Below are 26,534 nucleotides of genomic sequence, written 5' to 3'. Positions count from 1 at the left end.
TTTTTCGTTCTGTTTTTTTTAAGGAAGCTGTAACTGGATTTATTGTAATATGAGACTAAATCAAATTCTGTGATTGAATTTAGCTTTTGTAATCAGTGAAATGTATGATGTTTGAAAAATTGAAATATTTATCACGGTAAATCTTTATATTTACTTACCTAAATTTGTGTAACATTACAACACTGACGAGAGTTTATATGTTTGGAATGCCAATTTTTTACTTAGCATAAAGCTAAGTGTAATTAATACATCATATTTGATATAAATAGTAGACAAATCAATTGTGATACTTCAAATAATCACAAACCAAAATCGCACCATGGAGAAATAATTTTTTTTTTTTTACGATCTACATTGTAACTCTACAAGTTTACCTGCGGGCTGATTACGAGCACACACTTTGCGTTATAAGTTGCGATAAATAACGAAGGTTTGCGAAGAATATCGCAGGAACCAGCAACGTGATTACGAACACATCCTGTTTCGTTAAACTTCGAATATTGATGACGTTGTGGCGGTATATATCGCAAACTTGATTACGAGCACACTTTTCAAGTGATATTTATCGCACCGGAGCTACGTTATATATCACGAGCATTTCAAGTGGTGATACGAAGCGAATGTGAGGTAAGTGATATAATTACTCTTAAAAATAATGTCCTCCCGTCCTAAAAACGTCATTATAATCGCACATTATTGTTTTAAATATAGTCGAGTACGATGTAAAGCGATGAAGTTAAACGTAAACAATTGTTTTAGGTTAGCGTGTGCATATTTAACCCGCGAACATTATTCTTAACATGCTATTTCTGTTTATTAATTGTACCATGAAATCATTGTTTTCGATGCATAGTTTGTGTGGAATAATTATGAAGTGGTTTAAATACGATCAAAGTAGGTAAGAATATTAATAAATGCCGTGTCATAGCTTATCAAATTAATCCTAACCTAAAGAGCGATATTATTTACACGCACATTATGAACTCAACATAGCTATAAATAGTTCAAATAGGCTGCTTATGTATATTTAGTGTTTGGGTATTTGCTCAACATGCATTTTTGTTTAATCTGTGCGCTTGTAGACTTCAGACAGTAAATTGTATATTTCTCTATTTAGTTTCAGAAAGCTATTTCCGGCCTCCTTGTGTGTTCAATTGTGCTCATTCATTTACATATTGGCTCTATTACCTAAGTGTGTTAACATGGGTAATTGTTAACAAGTGGGGCTGATCATAAAACAAATAACTTAATGAATAATTTATTTATGAATTCCCCTCCTTAAACAGGATGATTCTATTAAATAACATTTCGAGCTTTTATGTAGGGGAGGCGAGGCTTTATTATAAAAATAAGTTTATGAAAACGGTAATTTTGAGTTCCTATTATTAACCTTGATACTTATTTCTGTTGAGATATTTCAAGTAGTTTACTGTTTAAATTGTTGGTTATGTGTGGTTAGCTACACTTAAAATACTGCAAACCTATTCATGTCTACAGTTGGTTAGGTTAGCTACATTTTAAATATTGTATAATGAGGTAAATCTGGTGAAAAGCTACTTGTCCATATGTTTTTTTAAAATTATTTATTAGTTTTCAGACATTAATTCCAATAATTAACATAGGCTATCAATACTGTAACATTGTTTTACTAATAGAAAATTAAGCTTACCTCACCTAACCAACCATCCACACATATTTTGTAGTACAATTAATGTACCTAACCTAACTTAACTAACCATTCACACAGATCCACACTATTTTTTTGTTATTTTTAATTCATCTAACAAACTTAATGGTGGGAATGGCTGGTTTGATTAGGTTAACTACAAATACTTGAAAGTAGTGTAGACAGTTTATTAGGTTATGGTAGTTATATTAAATATACTGTGAACTCATTTTAACAGTTTTTAAGAATTATATATTGTAACACAGCTAACTCTAACCTAACCAACCACACTACAGTTTATACCTATTATTTTTGTTGGTAACATAACTTAAGAAACAGTTCACAAAATCACACAGTATTTTTAATGTAGCTTACTTAAGCCAACCAATCATTCTCATGTCTAAATTTTTTGATTTACCTAACATAACAAGCTATTAAAATGGCATATTTCTAGTTTAAGAGGCCGTGTCAGTAAATGTTTATTTCCAATATTCTGCTCTAGAAGTTCTCTCTTTTAACAGTGAGATTTAGTGGCTTTTTCAACCGAAGGAACTGTAGCCGCTGCGCGTGATAAAGCTACTATACCCTTATCACAGGATTAGTGGGAAGGTTGACAGCTCGAGTTTACTCGACGAAAAATGTATCTGGTTCCTCGACAATCTGAGAGGATGACAATCTGACCGGCGGCTCACTAGGAAATTGCGGATGCAGGGATTCAGAATCAAGAAACCTCACTTATACAACTATGGTATGAGTCGAATCTAAAAATTTTAATACTTTAAACGTATCGGAATACAATTAATCTTCAAACATGTGGTAATTATTCTTTATCTGGATGTAATAGTCCGTGATAAATAATGTTAGTTGACATTAAAAAGTATACGAAATTCATCATGTAACGTTTTAAAAGGATAATAACATAAATGCATATGCTTAGATATTGCATATGCATCACACACAATCTAAATACAATCTCACTTAAGTCAGACTACCTAATTTTTTACAATGCACCATCATACAGTTTAACAGAGGTAGGTGAACCTCTTATCGACGTTGTTTCAAAGAATTTAAATTTACAAATATTATACTATTTATCTTAATACGATATGTAGCCTACCTTTATGAATACGAACTTACAAAAAAATTATTGAATTTATCACATTACACTTTAACATTACACAAGACTAAAACACTAACAAAACTTAATTTTATACATTGCTGTAGCATATTAGAAGACGAAATAACTCACAAGACTAACATTAAGAGGGCTGCATTACAAATTTACTTTACAGAGAAGAAAATATCCTTTCAAGATATTTCATTACCTCATTCATTACATAATACTGCCGTTGATGTGATCGTAGATATAAAGTATTTAAAAAATATATTCCATTATGTTCATGTAAATATTTTGAAAACGTTATTGCTTAAAGATGCTCATTATTTAAATAATAACGAATCTTTTACTTTTATGTACTGAACAAACAAAATACTTATAAGTTAATAAGAATAAGCTTAGTTGAGTAACATCTTCAATTTGTATTGAATTCAATGTACATATCGAAAATCATGTACAATGAATGCAACAGATTGAATTCAATAAATATTTGATCTTGTGAAACGGCCATAATATTGATGTAGATTAGGGACCGGAAAAATTCGCGGTTTCGACGGCCTTCAGGATAGACTGCACATTCCCCTGTACACTCGGGCAAATAACGGCAGTTCATTTGCTGCTGACTTGTTAGTCGTCTCAGCTTGTTTGTCTGTGATTCGATCCTTCTTTGGTTGGTGTTTTATAATTGGTTGAGATTCGTCCAGATGAACAGTAAGCCAATAGCAAAATCATCTAAAAGGTATATGTATTTGACTTCTAGCCTATCGCCGAATGAATCCGCGAATTTTTCCGGTCTCTATTAATTTAGATGCTCACATGCATCGTGAGAGTCCGTATAAAGCCTATTACAATTCTATAAGTATACATTAAAATGCTTTTAAAATATACATGTGTAATATAATTAAAACTTGTTTAAGTAAGATCATCACAAAAAAAATGAAAATCCTTCAACAGTAAGTGATGTTTTATAAGATTTTAACAAAACACACTTACAATAAGAGAATACTAATCATACCACATAATTCAACACAAAATATACATTCCAGTAGGCGCTACGTAAAAACAACTTCTATTTTTATGCTGATAACTCTGCATTGTTTTATATATATCATTATTTCTAACTTTTAATATTCTCTACACATTAACTGAAATTACTTATTTACAGAGTCTTGGCTAATGTTGGTCTGTACCACATACAGTTCGTACGATATCTCTACGCAAAACACATACAGTTCATTATTAGTAATATCAATTATATTTCATGAACATAATGAAATTAGTATAGGCCCTAGGTTGTTCACTGTTAATTGAGTACGTCTGAAGTATTTTCATTGTGAGTTAACATACATACCAAATGCCATTCTTCCAGTAAAGTTACAAAGAAGACAACAAGATAATATAAATATGTATGTAGTACCATATTTTAAACCCCTATTAAATGAATAATAACTCAATCTCTATTCTGGACTATTAAGTAATAATTTTTATTAATGTTATTTATAACTTAAATAAAATGACAACTAACAAATTAGTAAAAAAATATAATTACGTGCGATATAGTGTGACATTTGTACTTGGACGGCAAACGAATATAATAAAATGTCTATGACAATGTTAACTTTACTCATTATTATGGAAAGAAACAAAATGGGCAGATAAGCATATTCTACGCTGACATTTAAAAATGCTCAATTTAAAATGAACATTCCAAGAAAATTTATTTTATATCACCACAAAAAATCAAACTGCGGCATCATTTTCCCGATGACAAACAAAAAAGTTGTATGGTCGCGAATAATACATTCGTATGGCGTCACATCAGCGGAATATTCCCTTGGCATAAATGTGTGAATTCTGTGGCACTAATGGAGAAGTAAACCTTCGCTCGAACACAAAAACAAATGAACGAACAGCTTTTTTTTTTTTTGATAAGATGTGTAATCGGAGACCCCTGGGGTGGTTGAAGAGTGTCAGGTCGGTCGCCAGACCAGATAGTAAAAGCTCAGGGGCTGAGGATAGAAAAGGCATATCTCCAAATTATTAAGTATAAATGTTGTCATGTAATAGTTAAAGACTTGATTACACCCAGGTTTATAAACCCATCATGATCATGAAGACACTGATCGGAAGGTAATATGCAATACATTTCAATGGCGTTTTCAGTTTTTGCTAAATAACTATAAATATAAGCAAAATTTCAATGTATCTGGACAAATCAAAATATTGATAATATTATTTTCATCACAGAAATAATATATGATATGATAAATAAATTTGAAAAAAGCGGTTATGTTAAATGTATTGTATACTTTCAGTAGGCAAAATTTCCGGCCCCTACCTCTTATAGACTTTGAGAAAAACTGCCTTTTAAAATAACATTGATATAGATAGGAGCGCAAATTTGTGACACGGCCTCTTAACTGCTTGAAGAATTACAACATACTCATGGAGAATTGTTGGAAAAGAAGTCGAAAACTTAAAATTGTTTTTAGAAATTAAAGAAAAATGAATGCAGTTATGTGTTACATCAAGGAATATTAGCTTAATAATACCATCTTAAAAATTATTTTTATTAATCAGGCCCTCTTGTTAACAATTAGTAGCCTACCAAACTATATTACACTAATTTATTTACCTAATGTTTGAAAATATTTCAGGTTCTACACAATGGCCTTTTTGCTGCCTTTCTGCTAGCTATCGAACTGGAGGAGAAGGCAGAGAAGATTGTTAAGAAACCATCAAAATCCCTTCGAATTGCCAGATTGCACCCTCATAGCAGTTGGAAAACCTTAGAAAATGAAGAAACATGAAGAAACGAGCTATGCAATTTAATAAATACTTTGTTATCAAGTTTGTTGCATTTATTAAAGAAATTGTGAAAATAAGTGTTCACTCATTTCCATGTTACTTTTGAGTATAACTTGGATATTATATTAAACACATGTTAACTTTTTGTTTTCTGGTTTCAGCAGATGATCTCATTGTCCTGAGAGAGTTGGCAGTGGCTTTTTTGAACCATTGTTTGCTGCTCAACTGATCTTTTTTTTTATTATTTTTAAATTGTACTATTGATCATTACCAGTATGAATTGTATAGGTTACACTAGGTATCATAGAGGCAGAGTTATAATAAAGGAGATGCTAATAACAAAGTACATATTCTATAAAGTATGCTGACTGAAAGTATTATCAAGGTTTTTCCAGTCAAAGATTTCACAATGCTTGTATATAACCATTCTTTACTTTTTTTTTGTGTAAACAAGATATAACATGGAAGAATTTCATTAGACTAGCTGACTATCAATGCAAGTTCCAGCAGGTACAACTGCTTGTTGTTGCCAGTGAGCCCATTTGTATACAGTATAGACATTGTTTCATGTGGACGAATATAAAAAAAATATTTTGAACTAATTTTTATTATTGTAAGTTTAGAATCAATGTAGGTATGTTTATTGAGACTGAGACAAGTACAAACAAATTAAATGACACACATTGCATTTAGCTAGATAATTCAGGAACAAATATTGACTTAGTATGATTCATCTTGCGATAAAGTTTGGTACAGCTCCATTCCTTGCACCTCCACAGTCAACACACTGCATCTTATGAATTGTTATCATCACTCACTGTTCTTATCTTTCTATTTATCATCAGAATAACCAATAACCATTAAATCTGTGCTTAGATGTGTGTGAATATTAAAATAAGCAATTTTTATAAAAGTTAGCTAGTATTTAGAGATCAAATCAAATGTTTCTTAAAATGTGTGATGAAGCCTTTGAACAGCTTAATTAACTATATTAAGTAAAATTTAACTTAAATGAAAGACTAATACAGTAAATTAATTTGTAACTGATTGTGACTGATGGCCATTATAACAAATATGCATAAAAAAACTCTTAGGTTTCTTGGCTATCTTAAGAAAACACAAGGATTGTAAGAGGTCTTGTTTTAATAATGAACCTACCAGGGGTATATGCAGGGGCAAGAGGAATATATGCCTCCCCCAAAATCCTAAAAGAAAAATCTATATTCCCCCCCCCCTCCCAAAAAAAATAAAGCCAACAGCAGGCTAAGTGCTTCTATACCACTTTCCTCCTCCCCATCCCCCTTCCTCCCTCATAACAAAATTCTGCATACACTTCTGAGTAGAACAACTTCAATTTTTTTTTTTTTAATATGAACTATTAACACTTCCATGTTCATGCAAGTCATTTTTTTGTGTTTCATTTTAAATGTTGGATCATTAACCAAGTTGAATGCCATCTTGAAAACAAAGTTGTTTACTCAGTACTTACTCTAATTACTCAGTACTTAGTTTCACTTGTTTAAGTCATTGGTGAGATTAAATTAAACAGCAATTAAAAAAAAAACTGTTCTTACAATGAAAATTTTCAAGAACTGTTCCATAATAACTGTTTAAAATGTCTATCTTTTTAAATTGAAACATTATGGGCCTAATTTTATCCTTAGAATATGCAACCCAACACACTGAAGAGTTTAAAACAGACTTCAAAAAATGAAAATACAAAAAGTAGCCCATATCTTCTCCATTGTAATTGAAGGCTGCTGCTTACATAAAAATTGTAACGCTATATTCACTAAAGAAAACTAATATTTTGCCAATGGTTTTTAATGTCCCTTAACGTTTGTTAAGCCTCTTTGCCAGTTAAATCCACAGATACATGCAAGCTTCACATTCATTATTTGAAGAAAAATTAAGCTCACCGCTGGAAATATGTTAAAAAGTGTTGTTCTTATTAGGTATGCTAATAACCACTTAAATATATCATTAACCACATTATGTATAACTTTGAAGTATAAGGTTATGTTTTTACACAAGCACACCAAACTTGACTAAATATTTTTTTTAATTCCACTCTTCATATCATATAAATAATAGGTAAAATAAAAACAGACACGGGTTCGTGGTAATTAGTTGTTCCTTTAATTTTGTAACCTGTAGAGTGGCCTCATTTTCATTCTATTGAAGTTTAAACATGCTTCTCGTTCCATGTTTATGTTTACATGGCAAGACGCAGTTAGCCACAATGACGACGCGAAATCTTTTAACTGCATTTTTAATTTAAACTTCTACGAAAAAGGCAGCAAAAAAGCTTTAAAGACTTTATTTAAGAAATTAGTGCATTAAAAAAGATTATTTTGTTCCCAGTAACACTAAGTATTCATGATTCACTTACAAAATAGTCTGTTCGACGAACATATTAATTGTTCAATTGTTGCTTGTCCTCTGACGTCATGGATTCGTATCGCAGGTTAGCGTTACCGTGGAGAATAACGAAACGCATATCGCAAGGTGGGTCGTAATCACCAAATGCGATACGTGTTTCGCTACCGCGTGAAGAATAACGCTAGTCGTCGATGGTGTTCGTAATCAGCCCGCTGGGAAACTAAATATTGCTTGAGTTTCATCGAATACCTATAACAAAATCATTATACATCTTTGGTGTGGTCGTACATAGACCTTTCAGGGGTTTCCCCCCTTTTCTTTGTTGACCCGGCGCTCTTAGCCATAAGGCCCTGCCGCCCCGGGCCCCCACGGGCGTGGATATGGATACGACATACACGCAATCGGAAAAGCCGCTAGAGCTCCGGCTATGCACAGAGGCTGAGGCATGTCCACCACCTCGGCCCCCTGCTCGCTCAGCTCACCTCAGCCCCTGGAGCAGCACTGCTGGCGCCTACATCACACTGGGACCCCTCAGTCACCCAGTGGAGACCGTCCCGGTGTTGTTTCGCTTATCCGACATAAACGGGTCAGCAGAAAGTCGGATAGTTAAAATGTCGGATTAATAGGGAATTGCTAATAAAAACATTATAAAAGTAAAAATTTGCTAATGTTTTTAACATTTCAAACCTAATAAACATTTTTACAACCAAAAAATAACAAAAATATCTGGCTGAATAATAAGTTGCAGTACCTACAGTCGGGATAAACAAAAATTATTATGGCAAATTGTCGTTTATGTTTCCGATAGAATAGTTTTTATTTTTGAGATGTAGGATAATACGAAATGTTGGATAAGAAAAGGTAGGATGAACGTGACATTTCGGTTTTTGATTATTTGTGCTTAATTCAGTCATATTCATTTAGTAAGAAAATTAAAGTAGGTAATGAAAATAAATCATAACATTGCGTGGTTAAGTTTATATCAATCATTTATTGGAATTAAATAAAACCTACATGTGTAGTTGCGATGCGAGTGGTAAAGTCTCTGTTTTCAATGAGTAGAATTCGTGATTTTCCGGAGGTTCAAAGTACAGGAGGTGCGTTTGGGCGTTATTTATTTAATGCTTAAATTATTTCTATAAATACTAAATTGTTTACATGGAATTATGTTAATATAAAGCAGTGTTTACGTTTACAGTAGTCAAATGTCAAGTTTCCTTTCGAATGACTGTGAAAAACGGGGAGGTTCATCGCAGCAATGAAGGAAATATTTTTGTGTCCAATATAAATTATAAGCCGAGGCTCCAGATTGTAAGGATATCAAGGCAATCGCGGGCTACATATATATTGGGTGAAAAATATTGGGTCAAGTAAAGTATTGCATTAAATGTTCTGGACATTTATAACCCGGAACCACGAGATGAAAATAAACTGTAGAAAAAATGCTAAAATGTCGTTTATTTATTATTAATTCTGCTTGCGTTTTGTAACATATTGTCCCAGCCTAATCAAAACGCTAGTCAATAGGCCTCAAATATATAAAAAAAAATTATTGGTAAAAAAGTATTAACCTGGATTAGTATATATTGCACTGAATAATTTATGTTTGTCACACAGCATATTCTTTTCAATCCAGTGTTAGTTTAATACGGTACAATTTCAAATTTATATAAATATAGTAACATTTGAAACACACAAACGGTACGTATTTTGCTGAATGTATCAAATATTTATTGTACTTAAAACCGATTGGATGATGATATCAGGAAACTAAAAAAAGTTACGTTAACATATTAAAATATTGTTTGCCAAAATGGAAACCATTGAAATAAATATATATGTCCTTTATGGAAATAACTTTAAACTGATAATACACAAAAATATAATTCTGTTTTAATTCTTGAATCACTATATTAGGATTTTGCCCTTAGTTCTGTGTTTTTTTTATTTAAATATAATTTTGTAGGTAATATTCTATTTAACTTTTCCTTAATCGTACCAGACTGCCTTTCCCACCAGCCGGCCAAATGGTCCACGGACTGCTATTCAATATATCCATGGTTAAACCAGCAAGCAAATAGCACACGCCGCCAATTGGGGCCCATTCGGAAGCAGAAGGCACTGCCTAGCTGCCCTCGGATAGCTAGCAGAGCGACCGCGGAACCGCCTGTCTTCGGTAGCCCATAGCCCTTGGTGCGAGCGTCACGTGTCAGATAACGCTTGGCAACACCGCGTTGTAATTATCGTGTTCCCCCCGCTTCTACCCGGATGACAGCGGCACCCGGGAAGAATATATGTCTGTGATAACGAGTGCTCAACTGATCGTGACTACTAGCGCTCTCCAGCGGGACAGAATCACAACCGTGACCTTGAACCGAGCCCTTAATATAACAAAACCCGGCATATAATCAAAAACCAACATGCCTTACTTCTTGAAAATATCACTCTCTCAATATACAAATCGGAATATTTTCTAAGTTTGTTAACACCACAGGATATAAGATAAGGGAGGTACTGTTAGCAGAAAACCTCTAACAAATATTTAAAACACTCGAACCTGGAAACGTCGTTCACTGAAAATTCCAGAACTCAATATGAAGTCAAAAACAAATGATAGGTCGAATAATGACTATTCTGAAAAAAAAAAAAATCATAGTTTTCGAGTTATAGGCATTTGTTTTCAAAGATTTTAAAATCCTCACGCTGTACAAAATCACAATATATTGTGACTACAATTTTCCTTATTACAATATTTTTTATGCAATCCAGAATAATTCTAATAATTTAAAAAATCAAACATGCCTTATTATTGAAAATAAATCTTTGTGCGACCTATTCTGTACAAATAAAAATATATTATTAATTGGCCAGTTATTTTAAAATGTAACAACACTGATCACAGCTTTAATTGTTTTTTATTATAAGACGACAGAATTTTAAAATAATATTCCGTAATGTATTATATGCCAAGTTAGAACAGTAATTTTTTACACCAAATAGTTATAGTAACCCGCTTAAAACTTAAAGCCTCATAAGTCTGGCAAGGATATTATTTTTATAAAACTATTGCTTTTATTAAATTTTTCGATAGCAGTTTAAAAAAAGCGTCACAATGATAAAAATTTTATAATATGGAAACTTGTAGTTACAGTATCCACGTGTATATCAGTTGGTTGTATGAAACTAAAAAGATGTTAGCGATGTATTTAACTAAATAAGTACGAAAAAGTTTTGAATTTTAGTGTTTAAGGAGCCAACCTATTTTCAATAAGTTTAACGTAAACAATACTTGAGGTTAGGAACTGCTACTGTAGTAGTTTCGTCTAAGGTTTCACGTTGGCTGTGGCAGTACCTACACATGTTTTGCAACACTGACGACACAAATTTATTTTACTGCATCTTTAACTTAAAATTTTATACTGAAAAAAAATCCAACATAATTTCGAATGTTTGAAAAAATAAAATACTAAATATAAATATATAATTTATCAGTAGAGACCGGAAAAATTCGCGGATTCATTTCGTGATAGGCTGAAATTCAAACATGTGTACAATTCTGCTGGTTCTGCTATTGGCTCGCAGTTTAACTGCAGCTCTCTGGGCCAATGAGAGACTATCGACCAAAGAAGCGTCGAATCACAAGCTACCCAGTGGAGACGCCTCACAATTTAGTAACCAATGAACACGCGTGTTTACTTGAGAAATGCAGAGGATAATGGAGGCTATCCTAGAGGTCATTGAATTCGCGAATTTTTCCGGTCCCTATTTATCAGTAAAACAAAGTTGTCATCATTTACAGAAGAAATAATTTACCTATTCAACAAACGCGTTTAACCATCCATTGCTTGCTTGTCCTTGGAAGTCGCGGACTGTAACGGAACGCACTGTGCATGGTATGCGGTGTGTGTCGGTGATGCAGTGCGTGGAGGATAGCGCAATGTCCCGCTCAGAGCTCGGAGCTATCCCGCAGGTCCTCGGGCACGGGAGTGTGCATGGTGCTTCTAGCAGTGCAGGAAGGTCTGTTTCCCTGGGATGAGGCGAGTCATCGGTGCGACGGCTGAGAGAAGATTCTTGGTCGGGTGTTTGAGCGATACGACACGGCGACCGCCTCTATCTTATCTGGAGAGCGTCGCGCCCAGTTTACCGTCGCTGTGTGCCCGCGGCACACACGTGTCTGCGCTGGTTCCGTCACAAGAGTCTCTGCGATGCTCATGTCCCACCAGGGCAACCCGAGTTCGATCAGCCGCGGGAAATTTTCTCGGGGTATTCCGGTTTCCAAAAATATGCATTCCGTCGCTCAGGGTCGCAGCTAGAATTTTGAGGAGAAGAGGTTCAGTACATCAATTATATCAATTTTCTAAAATTGTGTTTTAAAAATTAATTTTCATACTAAAATCTCAGAGAAAAGTAGAATTTTAGAAGTCCGATGTTTACACATAAATAATTAAGTAATGATTTTGCTTGAGAAAAGAAAACTGAAAATTTGATATCGAAGGTTTTATTTAATTGCTTTTTATATATATTTTTAAATCAACTATTTGATAAATGAATTTATGACTTGTTTGAACATAATCATCAATCTTATTTAATACACGAAGCACACATTTCAAGTTTGTATGAAATGCATGATTACAAAAAAAAACACGTGTGCAAACCAGCATACTAGCAAACACAATTCCTGCCACTTCTGTTTATGAGGCATGTTGGGGTCGATGGGGTACGGAACACACTACTGCATCAAGGATTATAACAATACCACCTAAATTAATTTCTCTGTATCATTATGTACCTAGTTGCTGTAAATTTATTATTCCGTCTTTAATTTTTTTTTCATCCTGGAATGGAGGGGTGGGGAACCCAAGGACCTTCCCCCTTCCCCCCGGCTAAGTGCCAGCGTCACTAGACCGTCTCCTCATACAACAGTCGCGTGTGACCCCGAAGTCAAAGTAACACTAAACATCGCTCGTCCTTCCTTTAGCCTCTGTGCTCAAAGTGTTCGCAGGAACAGATTCTCTATAGACGGAAAAGGACAATATCTGGGGAGGGAGGGCCTTGTTCCACTCTCGTGCCGAAGGGAAACTCCTTACGCAAGTACTTCGTGGCCACACGCTGGCACGCAACGCCGCGCCGTGACGGATGGTGTCTGGTGACGGACTAAGAGCACAAACTGTCGAGGATAAATCTCCGTGGCTCGGTGCGTGGGTGCGTGGCCGCTGCAACAGTCCCTCCCCCCCCCCCCCCCCCCCAGACCGCTGCAACAGCGACTCGGGACCCTGACTGCTTGCGTCATCACGACTGGTGGCGCTTCCAACTAAGGGCCCAACAGCCTACCTGCGCACACATGCGGCGTGGAGAGCTTCAGAAATTAAAAAAAAAAAAAAAAAAAAAAAAACGAGATTTAAAAACTTTTCAAAGTATTCGAGTGGTGTCTGTTTGCGATAAGCATTTAAAAATAGCTGAGAACGAATGAGTAGCTACTTCTGTTTCCGTATTATTTTTTTTAATGTTATTTTTATAAAAGTGAAAACGTCTAAAACGCGTGTTTTCAGATTTGTTTTTTGGAATGAATCATCTAGAGCTTGGACTATACATTTATCTTATGGTTACCACTCAGATCTCACAGTTGTCCTATGCAAGACGATAACACTGCGCCACTAGTTTAGAGACTTGCGTTTAGAGGTGATACCGCGTTAAAGCCCCAACGAGCGTCGCACTTAATCATCACGCCTATCTAACTCAGACACCCATGACTAGGCGGGCTTCTTCAAAACCAAAATGTTTCTTTATATTTTGCTTTAAAAATCCAGGTCGGCCCTTTAGGACTGGATAATCAGGAAGATGTGTGTATTATGAGCTGTTAAATCTGTGTTTAGTTTACAATGTACAATCCACCTAGTCAGTACACCAGTAAAAATGTCTTCAGAACATGACCAACGATAACATAATTTTTATGCACAAGCTTCAATTTAGATTTAACTTTTACCATTCAGTTATAAAGGGAACATACTAAGAGAAGCTTTGTGCCTTTATTTATCATTGTCTGCGCCCGGCATATACACATTTCTAACACGAGCTCTCTTCACACATTTGTAAAATACTATGGACCCACGCATAGTTCCTGATTACTTTGCATGAGGTACTTCATAACTTGGTGCCTGAAAACAAGGCAAGGAAACGAATATCCACATCCTGTTATGTCTGTCGTATCCTTGGAGGCGGGAGAAAAGTTTATTTACGAGCCCAGGACGTAACTGGAAGGAAATGTGGACGGGTCGGGCCCATGACATTTTCAAGAAAGCGTCCTAGTATTTGCCTGAAGTGATACCGGGAGTGAATCAAGTTGGCCGCGATGCACGCTGAAGGTAGGCGCCCGAGACGTGTCTGAGGTTAGAAAGCTCCGGAAAGCTAAATGTCATGTCACACCGTCAACTTTCTCTTCAAACTCCATCCAATGAAGTTGGAAAAATAAATATGAATAATAATTATGTCAAAAGATTGTCACTAGTTGCAGCTACGGCTATTAGAAAATGTATTGGCATTAGTTCCCGACAAAGTTACGGTATTAGTACTGTTTCCTTGTATGTTTTACGCGTAAGCCAATCAAAATAGTGTCCAGTTAAAACTGAAACTTTGGACTTTTCTGACACCACAAAACTTTAAAATAAGGTAAGATTACGAATATGCCTGTCTGTAATGAATGCTGTCGCAATCACTTTAAAAGATCAGAAACAATTCATAAAAAACACATTTTGATCATGAAACAGGTGGTAGTTAAATGATGTCCAACTTTGTTCGATAAAAGAATTTACAATCAACATTACCTCAAACATAGGTTTTCCAACTTTACTGTAAAATAAAATCTGATGCGATAGTTGGGACACCGTGACAGGGCCTTAGCGCAGTGTTATCGTCGCACAGCGGATATTCGGCCAGCTACGGCGGCTTAGTTGTAAATAAACCGCATGCCAAAGCTAGGTAACATGCTACTTTATTAGAACAGTTCCTAGGTAATTTGAGACCGTATGACTATTCGAAACCTGATCGAATGTTATAATACTTTAATATTAGATCGGCGCCCTTCGCACAATCTTACTTTCTACAGTGAATATTATTTATTCGAATGCGAGTTTAAAGTAACCATTTGTGGAGAAGCGGGTGAAAGTTATTACATTACAATTGTTTTCAACAGCATTGAGTTTATTTGTACTAACATTCTTATGTAGATTTTAACAATATCGAGTATTTATATTGTACTTCCAACCTTCCAAGTATTATTCGGTATTTAGGTTCATAGTTGATGAAAGGTAGAGGTTTTACTGAAACTTTAATACCTTGATTTAGTAAGTTTTCTTTCAAATAACACAATTTATGAATGAGTAACAAGTTTTTCTGACCTTTTATTTACTCTGTATTTCGTATTATGATTACTAGTCTATAATTTTTCAAACATTTATGATACTTCAAAATTTATTGAACTGCCAACTGTAGAGAATTATATACTCTCGTATGTAAATTACTCAGACTAACAAATTAGGGAAATTAAACATATATATTGTAGCGTTTAGGTCCGCTACATTCGAACTGCGCGCGTCATCGCGGGCCTCCGGCACTTCGCTCCCCTCATCCTTCTCCCTCCTTTTCTCCCCCTCCTAGACTTTGTTCAATTTGTACTCGTTTCCCCCACCCTTTCAATATGCGCATGCGCGCGCTGCGGCGCGAGTTTATAAAATCTACTGCAGACATGTTGAGGGTCTTCTTCTACTGGTAGCCTTTGTGAGGCTTGGTTGTCAGCAGTAGCTGACCAGTTGTTAATTTCACGAGCATGTAGTCCGAGAGCTTCGACTTAGTCTTCGTGCGTGTGCGACCTCAGGGGAGAAATGTAAGTTGAATCGAGTCGTCAGTGAGGCGGTGGCCCTCACCCTAATGTAGAATCAGTATTGTTTAAATTTGTTCTGTCTAAATTCCTTTTCGGCCGCCACCATCAAAAATTGTTTGGATTTCTGCTTTAAATTTAAATTTAACTTAACCTTCGCTTCCGTTTTTCTGTTTCTACCTGTCTCCCCCTGAGACGTCGTCGCACGTATTTGTTTGGTACTGCTTTTTAAATAATAATGTAACTTCTTTCTTTCGTGTACCTGCACTTTGCAGTAGTTTTGTAAATGTAACTTTTTTTGTAATATAACTTCAGACAAGGAAATTATGTCCCTTTTTGACGATCGTTGATTGGATCACTGTGTAGCCGGCTTACCCATGCAAATTATAATTGTCAACTAACTCGTTTTGTCAGAAATGTTAACGTAATATTATTATGTAGTAATATTGAATTTGTTCTTGCGTTAAACGTATCTGTATCTGAATGTTAACGTTATATTAATTTTGAATTAATATTGAATTTGAATAAAATGTCTGTGTACCTGAAACCTTTAACCTTGATTACCCAACTGCTCCATTCACGTAATCCGCAGTCCTAGCCAGGCTCTGGTCTTCCTTCAATTCCTAATAGGCCCCAACCTATTACAATATATATATATATATATATATATATATATATATATTACATTTTAAGCTTCAATTGAGATGAAGATATACCACCGCACACAAAAAAAACATCAATAGTAGTTGGTATAAAGGTATCAAGCGATTTTAAAGTTATAAAATGACTATAAAGGTAAACGAAATCATTTCAAGAGTTGGGTGCGAGAATAAAAAGGAGAGAATAAAAACAGAAAGAAGATTCAGGTTGCAATACAGAAACGGAAGCACTGGCACATGGTGTCCAAAATTTTGAAGGGCATTGTCAGATCTCCGAAATTTAGCCAGTAAATCAATACAGCACACTTACACTATGAGTCCGCCGGTGGACCAAGTTCAATGAACAACAGCGCATGCAATGATCACGTTCGTCTTAAATGGTCTTTTCAGAAGAGAACACCTAATTTCAATGTTCGCTAGCAAAAATTTATATTCTTTCTCTGGCATATTACATAAGATAAAAGTTGATTTCTTCCCAACATATTTATTGTTACTAATACTACCACTACAGTCCATTTTTAAACTTTATTGGACCACGCGGTCACACAATGGCTGACGCATTTAGGAGTTCTATTAACTTTAATAAAATAGAGTGACTCATTGCTGTTTCCATAATGCTGCTGACTCTGTTACAAATATGTTTTAGAGTTTCCTTGTAACACATTAAAAAAAATCTGCACAAAAAAAAGGTTTACAGCCCCTCTAGTCAGGGGTATATAGGTGTTAGTGAGGCGGGATGATAAGTGCGACGTTCGCTGGTATTTCTAGCAAGTATATCGCCTCTTAAGCGCATGGCTCTGAACTGGCGCGCAGTTTTTCTCGTCGTGCATAGGACAACTATGAAATCTTGAGAGGTAAATAGTAAAGAAATGATGGAGTAATGCAAGGCACCTGGGTGGTTTCAAGCATCTTTACCGGGTGTTTCATGACTAAAAATAATTCTGAAAAAACGCGTTGTAACCCTTTTCACTCTCCTAAAAAGACAGTTTAAAAACGAAATACGTTGGCACAACCACTCATCCAACCTTAGCGCATTTTAAGTTATCTTCATAAACAGACACCACTAAGATATCTTTGAGCAGTTTTCAAATCGCGTGGTTCCTTCTGAAGCTCTGCACTCCGTTAGTATACCTCGGTGGACGAGCCCCTTTACTGGCAGAGTCCAACTTTTTCTTCGTCATGCAATGTCCTCCCTATTATAATATGATCTGTCAATACAGCTACTGAGAAAACATGTACAGAAAAATAACAAAATTGGTTTTAAGGCACAGAAGTCGATTTGGCAGAAAATGATTTTTTTTTTTTCATGCACAGCCTACATACTGTCTCAGACAAACGCATACACAGTGCCCAATAATGTTCACTGCTATTGATGTTAAAATGTTCAACCCTAACCAAAATAATTTCTACGATAGATGCTACACTTGTAGAACAGCATGCAAAAAAACTTAAAGTATATACATATATAATTTAATATATTACGTGGTATAATCAGCATATATCTAATTATTGCATTTGTGTTTCAACTATTTAGGAATTGCAGTTAACTAATGAAATAAATATGTGTATTGATTTGGATGGAAAAAGCAAAATATTCAAGAAATTTTTTTAAATAAATCAGGTTAGATTGTAGACATATTGCTTGTTTCCTACTTAAAGTTTTGTAAACTCAGGATTTTCAGCTGAAACAAAAATATACATTAATTTCAATATAAATTATAGTTTCAGAGTGGTACCAAAAACAATGTAAATTGGACATAACATCCACGTTCAAAAACGATCAAAATGTTCCATCACGACGACTTCTGAGCTGTACGTCCACTTTATTATGCACATACTATGACACATACAGTGCACCAGAGTCTATTCACGGCCCAATTGTTATAAGAAGTGAACGTCTGCTGCCTGTGGGTCTTTATCTCACAAGGTGAGGGCGGAAACTTCGGATAGCCTATTTTGACGTCCCTTTGCGAGAATAACGCACTTCGCAATAGCAATTTAACATGTGAAGGAGAAAACCCAACTGACGATCGTTATCCAGGAACAGCCGATTGAAATACTAGGCACAACTTCTATACCCGCGACGTTGCCTTCGAAGTCGCTAAAGCATCGCGGCCCAGCGGTTGGGCGCATGCCTACCACGCTGGCTCGGATTCAGTCCCGCTTTAGCTACCTTTTATCGATTTTTAATTGATTACGAGAAAATTAATGCTTGTTTATTGAAAGTTCAATGTATAAAAATATATTTTACCACAGCACGGACCATCAGTATGAAATTTTACGCATTGTAATTATTTTTTCCTTTGTACGTTATTGAAAACGGAAATTTATCGAAGTTCTCCGTGAGTCAATGCCCTAACTCTATTACACGAACAACGGGAAATATCATCGCGCGAAGATGCCATTAAAACCCATTCATTAGTTCCTAACCAATTGAGCACTCCAATGTCCCATATTTACTTACATGTTGAAATATACTTGGTAGGCTGCAAAACTGATGGAACTACGATTCACATTCCGAATTTAAACGAAATGTACTTCAATCTGTCTTAAAAAAAATGTTCGTTCAACACTGTCGCTTTTATACAATATGCGTGGTACGTACATAACATTTTTATATGTTTTTATGATAAGTATCACCCACAAATGAGCATCAATCCTGTAGAAAATGACTGTGACAGCGATTTGTAATACCTATTATTACAATTTTTATGTGTTTGATAAATTTCATTTGACAACAGAATTTTCCTTATTTCATTTTGCATTCACCCGAGCAGTTGAACGTTTGTGGTTTTATATATATATATATATATATATATATATATATATATATATATATATATATTTGACCTAAATGCAGCTGAACCTGAATAGTTAAATCTTCAGAAGAGGAGGTATCTACTGATGAAGAACCGTGGCTGTCTTAATCGTCAAATCGAGGCAACTGCTAAGTGCTATTTATAGTTTTATTACATTTCATTATAAACAAATAGATTTCACCTAAACTTAGTTTCGATTATAACAATCACTATAATAACATTGAAATGTAAAATAAAAAACCTATTGCAATAAAAACATTTGTTTCGTTTAAAAAGTAATGAAATAATAATACAACATATATGAGCCTAATATAACAGGAAAATCGAACTGAATACCTCCCTGCAACCGAATTTGCAACTAAAAACGAACACTTAAAAAAAAATTCGTGCAGTCGGATGTAAAAGTTCTGTAATGCTGTTCAGGATCAAACAGCTCTGAAACGTCTTGAACTGTTGACAGATATTGCGCTGAAGGCCCGCACTCCGTCTGGCGGCCCAGCCACTGAACCTCGCAGGTAAATGACGCAAGTGAGGCTAGAAAGGAAGGTCGCGGAACGGTTTTCTCTTCTTGCGCGGCAGCCCCCACCCCCATTATTTTTTTTCAACGGACTAATAAGCGCAGTTCTCGAATTCCCAACCAACTGCGGATCCTGTTATTACGTCACGTTCGACTTCCGTTTATACCTCCAGCACAGCCAAGTCTTCGGTCATGGCAGCGTAACACGCTAGCGATGCAACCCTCCAGCATTGGCGTACCATTTTGCATCAGAATGTTCAAAATCAGTTTAAGTTATCAACGTCCTCGGAGAATTTTTGCCTTAAAAAAAAAACTAAAATTTGTAAAAGCAGCTTAAATTCCTTATCGACAAGTCCATAAGGATTTCATGGCCGTCATTTTGAATTATGAAATCACTTTCCCCATATTTAAAATCCGTAATTATTATCCAAAAAATTCATGAAAAATTATAAAAAAAATATTTAATTACAATTTTAATCAAATTTTATTTAAAAGCACACATACATCATGGAGCTCCGAGTCCTTGTTTCAAAACAGGTGAGGACAATAAAATTAATCCTCCCCTTGTGGTGGCAGATGGCAGACTACCCTACCACCACTTATATCAAGGCAGATATTAAACCAACCAATATGACTTCTTGAAAGCTTTCTTGGATCCATATTATTTTATTTTGCTACAGTTTGCTGTTGTTATATTACTTAATTTTTTACCCGCTATTGTGCGTATGTATTTATTAGCAGACTTTTAGCATAACTATTGTTAGGTATGCCATCTTGTCGGACATCCTGGTGACTAGGACCATCTTGAAAATCTGTAATAATTATGCTATAATTTCGGAAAAATTCCAAAATTCATTAAAAATATCGCTTATTAAAATCATGTTTGATTCAACCGATTCCCGTCCTTGGTAAGATCCTTGGTGAATGTTTAATTAAATACATCAATTGACTATAAAAGTGAAAGATGCAATACATTAAACAACACCTTTTTTTTTACAAATAATAATAATCATCACATGAATTCTACTCTCATTACTCTTATTGAGCCCATGCCACTCAGGTGTGCAGCAGGATTGGTCATTAGGGAAGACCATACACAGTACCACAGGGATGTTGCTGTGTGAACGTGCTTGTTTTGTGTGCTGTCGTGCTGACGCCGTATCCCGTCTCGTGTCTTAACAGAATATCCTTCTGTATTTGCAGCTCATCGTACCGTCACTTTTCTCTGTAAAGGATTTGGTATTAATCATATACTTATTTTTGTCTGATCCCCTAATTATTTTAATCAGTGTACTTCATTTTGCATACTATTCCCCTTATCCCTCACACAGTAAAAGTTAATGTAACCTTTCTGCACTGGTCCTTGAGTCGTCACATCATTCGCCTCCCCGCAAGACTATCCTGGTTCAAAACCACAATTTCAGCAAGTAGGGAACATAGCGGATGTTGCCGTGGTCGATGGGTTTTTTCGGGATACTCCTGTATCCCTCAAAAAAAATTTTTTTTAAATCAATTCTTCAATAGGATCTCATCAATTTCATCGTCTCTAATTACTTCGATATTTATTAGACATGAAGCTCAGTTCATTTCATTTGACAGGCCAATGCTTTCCACGCTGGAGCACAGAAATATTTAGCATATAGAACAGGACTTCTTATTAATATGTTACAAGGGAAACTGAAAACGGTATGTTGTATTGATTGTCATTTTCAAGCATGACCGTGAGACGAAAACTTTCTAACGCATAATTAACTTAAATGTCGCAACTAGCAGCTGGACCTTCGAAACTGTTGCGAGTCGTTGCACACGAACTGTTAACGACTTGTCGCTAGTTTCACGGCGTTAGGACAACCGACACCAACAATGGCTACAAGGTTTACAGTGAAGCAAAAACTTTATGGTGGCAGTGGACTGTAGCCTTCTGGGATAAATTATTTTGCGATAACAGTTTTCTTAGCATTTACTACACAGCAGCCTTTACTAACCTAAAAGTTTTCTTCCGAAATAGCATACACGATTTTACAGCATTTATTTTGACTATACATTTCATACATTTAAACGGAAACTTGGGCTAAAGACATAATTTCACGTGTTTTTCATATTTCATAAACAACACAAAATTGCACTGATGTCATTTCATAACTTGTAGCCAAAATAAAATACGTAAAACTCTGGCAACGTTAGAAACATATTTTAATATAACTTGTATTCTAATTGGTACAAAAAAGGAACTGACCTCAAAAGCTTCTTAAGATTTTTAGTGGTATCATTTTCACCTTCAGAAACGAGGGAAAGGGTAGGCTGGCGAACTTATTTATTTTAATTTGGTTGTTCTATCTCGTTAACAAATGGGTTGCAAATAACATCACAATTCGGAGAAAAGTTGAGCGGGAATATCGATTGACTAAAGTATCTTCAGGTAGCAAAGAATAACCGAAATCGAGATGCGGTATCGGAATCCAAAACCAGGGAGTTTATTCTAAGTTAATAGGAACGACGTTCCCAATCATAAAAATGACGATTATTGGATGATTTCATGTATTTGGTATTCTAAGTTACATCTGGAGTTTCGATTCTCGCAGGCCGCTGATCGGGAGAGCCGCGCTGTTACTGGGCTGTCGGAACCTGACTTCATGATCGGCAACTCGCTTTCAAACATGGTGGCTTGGAAGCGCGGTGGCAACTGTTAACGTGTAAGTTGATTAAATACGCATTCACTATTACAACTTATTATTTTTTAAAGTAAATTTTAATCCATTTACGAATGTCTGTTTAACTACCGTACCTATTATTCCATTATATACAACTTACTATATTGGACACAGTTTTCTCGCCCTACTTGTTAAAGGTAGAAGTGGCGAAGTGAGCTCGTAAGCTACGCGACGGGTCTCGTGCGTTGTTGCTCGTACGACGAGTGCAAGAGCGGATTGATGGCCAGTTGTACCGTTAGAATTCAGGCGTGATCTAGAGTCATAAGCTGGATTGATCATCGTTCGAACACTTTTTTCTGTTGCACCATTGAGTTGTGAGCGCTAAGCTAAGATCTTTGGGAACTTTGATGTTAACCGACTATCTGGTCGGTTCTTTAGTCGGTTCTGAGACAATACTGAGCCAGCATACTTGGCCGGCATTTTCACGGTCTTTACGCAAGTTAATAAAATAAAATGTAACTATTAGAGTATTATTAACGAAATTTCAGATCATGTAAAATATAAGTATCAAAAATTTTACTTATTCTAGAGTTACAACATCTTCTCACTGAGGCGTACCCGTCTTAGTATACATTTTTAATTTGGTTTTAGTCTTAGTTTCTTTTGGAACTGTAATTAGTTTAGCTGAGACCTTATAATAAGTAGTTGCAAAGTGGGTGGTGCAGAACATTGGTGACCCCTGTGAATACTACGCTCGGACCTGGTGGTGTGTTTTGGGTGAGCGATGAGTCAAGTATACAGCGCGGCGCTCATGTCAGCGAGGAGCAGGCTTGCAGAGTGCTGTTTTACGGGCCGTCGCGTACATGGGTGTCTGGCCTAGGACTGGCCCACGCAACGCGGCACCTAGAGGGCAGCATAAGCCTGCAAAAACTTCATAAAGTGAGATTGTTCCCGGCGCCCTCCCGATAGTTTGTTTCGGACAAATCTTTCAGGTGTAAACTTTCGTTGTTATGATTTAAATTTTTTTTTGTTGACCTGGCAGATGAACTGTGATGAGAGTGTGCCAGTATATTGGCGTGTAGGACGAGGAAATAGTTTGTGGGTGCAGCCCTAATTAACTGTGTGCACACATTTTGTGGCCACCACGCACTGTTGTTTGGTTTGATGTCGCGGACATAAACTTTGCTACTCTACTGTGGTACAGCCCCCAGTTGTGAGCATATTTTAGATACGGAACTTTCATTAGTACGAGTGAGCCCCGCTGAATGTTGTAAAATACGCGACGCATCTAGGCGTGCATGTACACTCGGTAATTTTGAGACTTGTGGAGAACTGGTTTCACTGCGGCATCCGAGGGTTCGGCACGTTGCATTGTCTATGCCCGCTGTTATGTTGGTGTAGATGACTAGTAGGCCCGCGCGCTGTACTGCGGGAGTGACTGTGTGCTTTGCGGTCAAAACTTGAGCCGCGCGGTGTACGCCCCTGGAACGCGTCGCCACCGATAACCACGGAGTTTAAGGCTGTTCAAGAGGTCCAAAAATCGTCCCTACTTCAGAATTACTTCAAACTGATACATCACTCACAATAGCATGAAAACTGATGGCCGAACACCCTGACAGCGCTGTATAAGACTCAGGGTCGCGCCGCTGGGCATTCAGTGGCGAGACAGCCTCCAAAGGGGGAGGGTGTATCGCTCCGCTGCCGAACAATGGAAAGGCGACGCGCGTAAGAAAATGGACAGTGTCACTCCTAGTGGAGGGAAAGCTAACTGCTTGTAGTCTGGGAGCAGGTAGTCGCGCTGGCTTGTGGGAGCGCCCTTTGGACAAGGGGTGGGGGAGGAAGTGACAGACAACAACTCGGAGCTCAGAGCCCACTGATCGCTGGTCGCCTTGTCGTGTCGTGGCCCGGCGCCTGGCTCGCTGGCCAGCAGTGCGCGGCTTCACACGTGTTCCTGCTCCACACCTGCCATCTCGCATATACTTCCTAGATTCTTTTTAATGATTCTTCATCCACATGCATACGGCCTGTGCAATATATAAGCTTATATAACTTTTATAGTTATAGGCATAAATTCTTTATTTTCTTTTTGTCTACATTCAATATTACAGAGGTGTCGTTACCCGATTTATGCAATAACTATTTTTAGATGATGGCGTAAAAGCTAACACGAAAATACATTACATATTTAATGTAATAAGGTAGTTAGAAATATCATTGATGTGTCAGTCAGTTACACATAGCACGCCGACAGTTCTCCACGGCAATCCGGGTTTCTGGACAAATACCACTTGAGATGTTTGGTGATTGAGAGACGCGGTGAACGCTGTGAGTCTGAGCGGTGACGCATCATTTGCATCTCGCCGCTCGTCAGCGATCACTGATATAGAGTGGCACATGGACAAATATTTTAAGTAAGAAAATATATTGTAAATAAAAAACAAATGCACCAGACAATTCAACATTTCCCCTCAGTGATAGTTGTGCTGCACACGGAAAACCGGTAATCATACTTGCAAAGTGAGGTACTGATATTATTCCTGCTTATTTTGGGATAACTGGCAAGATAAATCTTGGCCGTTTTCTTCAGCAATTTTTTTTGAACGCCTGCTGCGTTCACTTTTGCTGTCAGATATTTTTCCCAGGCCTGGAAGTCATTAATATCAAAGTAAAAATGATTTCAGTATTGAACGGAAAATAAAATGCTTTTGTTGGCTAACTACATTTATTTAAGTTCATATAAGTAATGATTATTCTTAACGTTCATAATATTCGTGTTAATTAATGTGTCGCTATTTATTAATGCTGAGGCTATTACACTGAGTAGTTTGGTGATATTTGTTCTACAAGATAATGCAATGGAATGTAACCTGGTATTATTTCTTTCATGGAAACGCAAAGTACGTGCGCAATGCACTAGGCAAAGAAACGTAATCATCATTGATAATAATTGTAACACCTGTTCAATTGAAGTTTCGTGTTTTCAAAATTTCTCATTTGTCATAATGGGAGTGTTCATAACGGAAAATACATTTTCGAGTTGACTGTAGCCAATTCCAATGGACACAGCTCCCCAAACAGCAGCATCATTGATATCTTCAGCCTGGTCTTTATTGTGAGAAGTTATGTGTTGAACTTAGTCGCAGGATGCACATAAAAATTGCCATGTATAAAAAAACAGAACGGGTTTCTTTGTGGAAATTAAATTTTCCCATGGTACATTCCTTTTTGTGGGAGTTAAGTGATTCCATTTGTTAGATTATATGTGCAGTATCGAAACATCTATTACCACACAGCTGTTTGGTGACAGGAATGTGTGAGTCGTCCTTTTCAACTATCAATTTAGGTAAGTCACCATCAGACTCTCAGATAAGTCATTGTACCCATCTTCTGTTGTGTCACCAGTTTCTTAGCTGACATCACTACTGGATAGCAATGGCTCAACTAAAACATCTTGTTTCCCGCATGGCCTGTAAAAATAAAGGAATAGATATGAATATGCCAATAAAAATGTATTTAAAAGATGGTTTTGGTTCATGGTAAATAATTTGTTTTAGAGCTAAGGGTAGCTCCACTAAGACACCTTCCGATAGTTAAATATAGCCTGTGGCACTTCTGAGTTGATGAGCATGCAACGAATCCATGAACGAATAAAATAACTAAAAAGTAATATGATTTATGTAGTGCTTATTATTAAATTGTACGAACATATTACCATTGTTATGCTGCTTCATTAAAAATATTGTAGCATATTTTTAAAGAGAGTTAATATTTAACTGAACTATTAGACCTCGTTCGATTTCTTGTAATTATCTTGTAATTTTATCAGCATCGCACGCGAAATGATACTAATAACGATATTTGTAAATGAGTAGTTCTTTAGATCCTGTTTTATTATTTTTAGGGAATAACTCAAGTACATTATAAATGTTTTACGCGATATGTACATATCTACATGTGGAAACTGCGTATTGTGTAGAAAAACTTTGATAATAATCATTAGCACAGCATTCTCACCTCAAACTTCATAACTCAAATATGGCAG

At 36.2% G+C, this 26,534-nt stretch overlaps 1 protein-coding gene across 3 annotated transcripts in view; it reads right to left on the bottom strand.

The window, feature by feature from the left end:
* The window catches only part of LOC134531070 (uncharacterized), a 300,682-nt gene that overhangs the window by 165,299 nt on the left and 108,849 nt on the right, over nucleotides 1-26,534 (bottom strand). The gene's annotated exons all lie outside the window — the stretch shown is intronic.

This window comes from Bacillus rossius, chromosome 3, assembly GCF_032445375.1.
Source record: "Bacillus rossius redtenbacheri isolate Brsri chromosome 3, Brsri_v3, whole genome shotgun sequence".
In the NCBI taxonomy this organism is placed as follows: domain Eukaryota; kingdom Metazoa; phylum Arthropoda; class Insecta; order Phasmatodea; family Bacillidae; genus Bacillus; species Bacillus rossius.
Note: the sequence above shows the minus strand (reverse complement) of the source record. Positions and strands in the feature narration are given on the sequence as shown.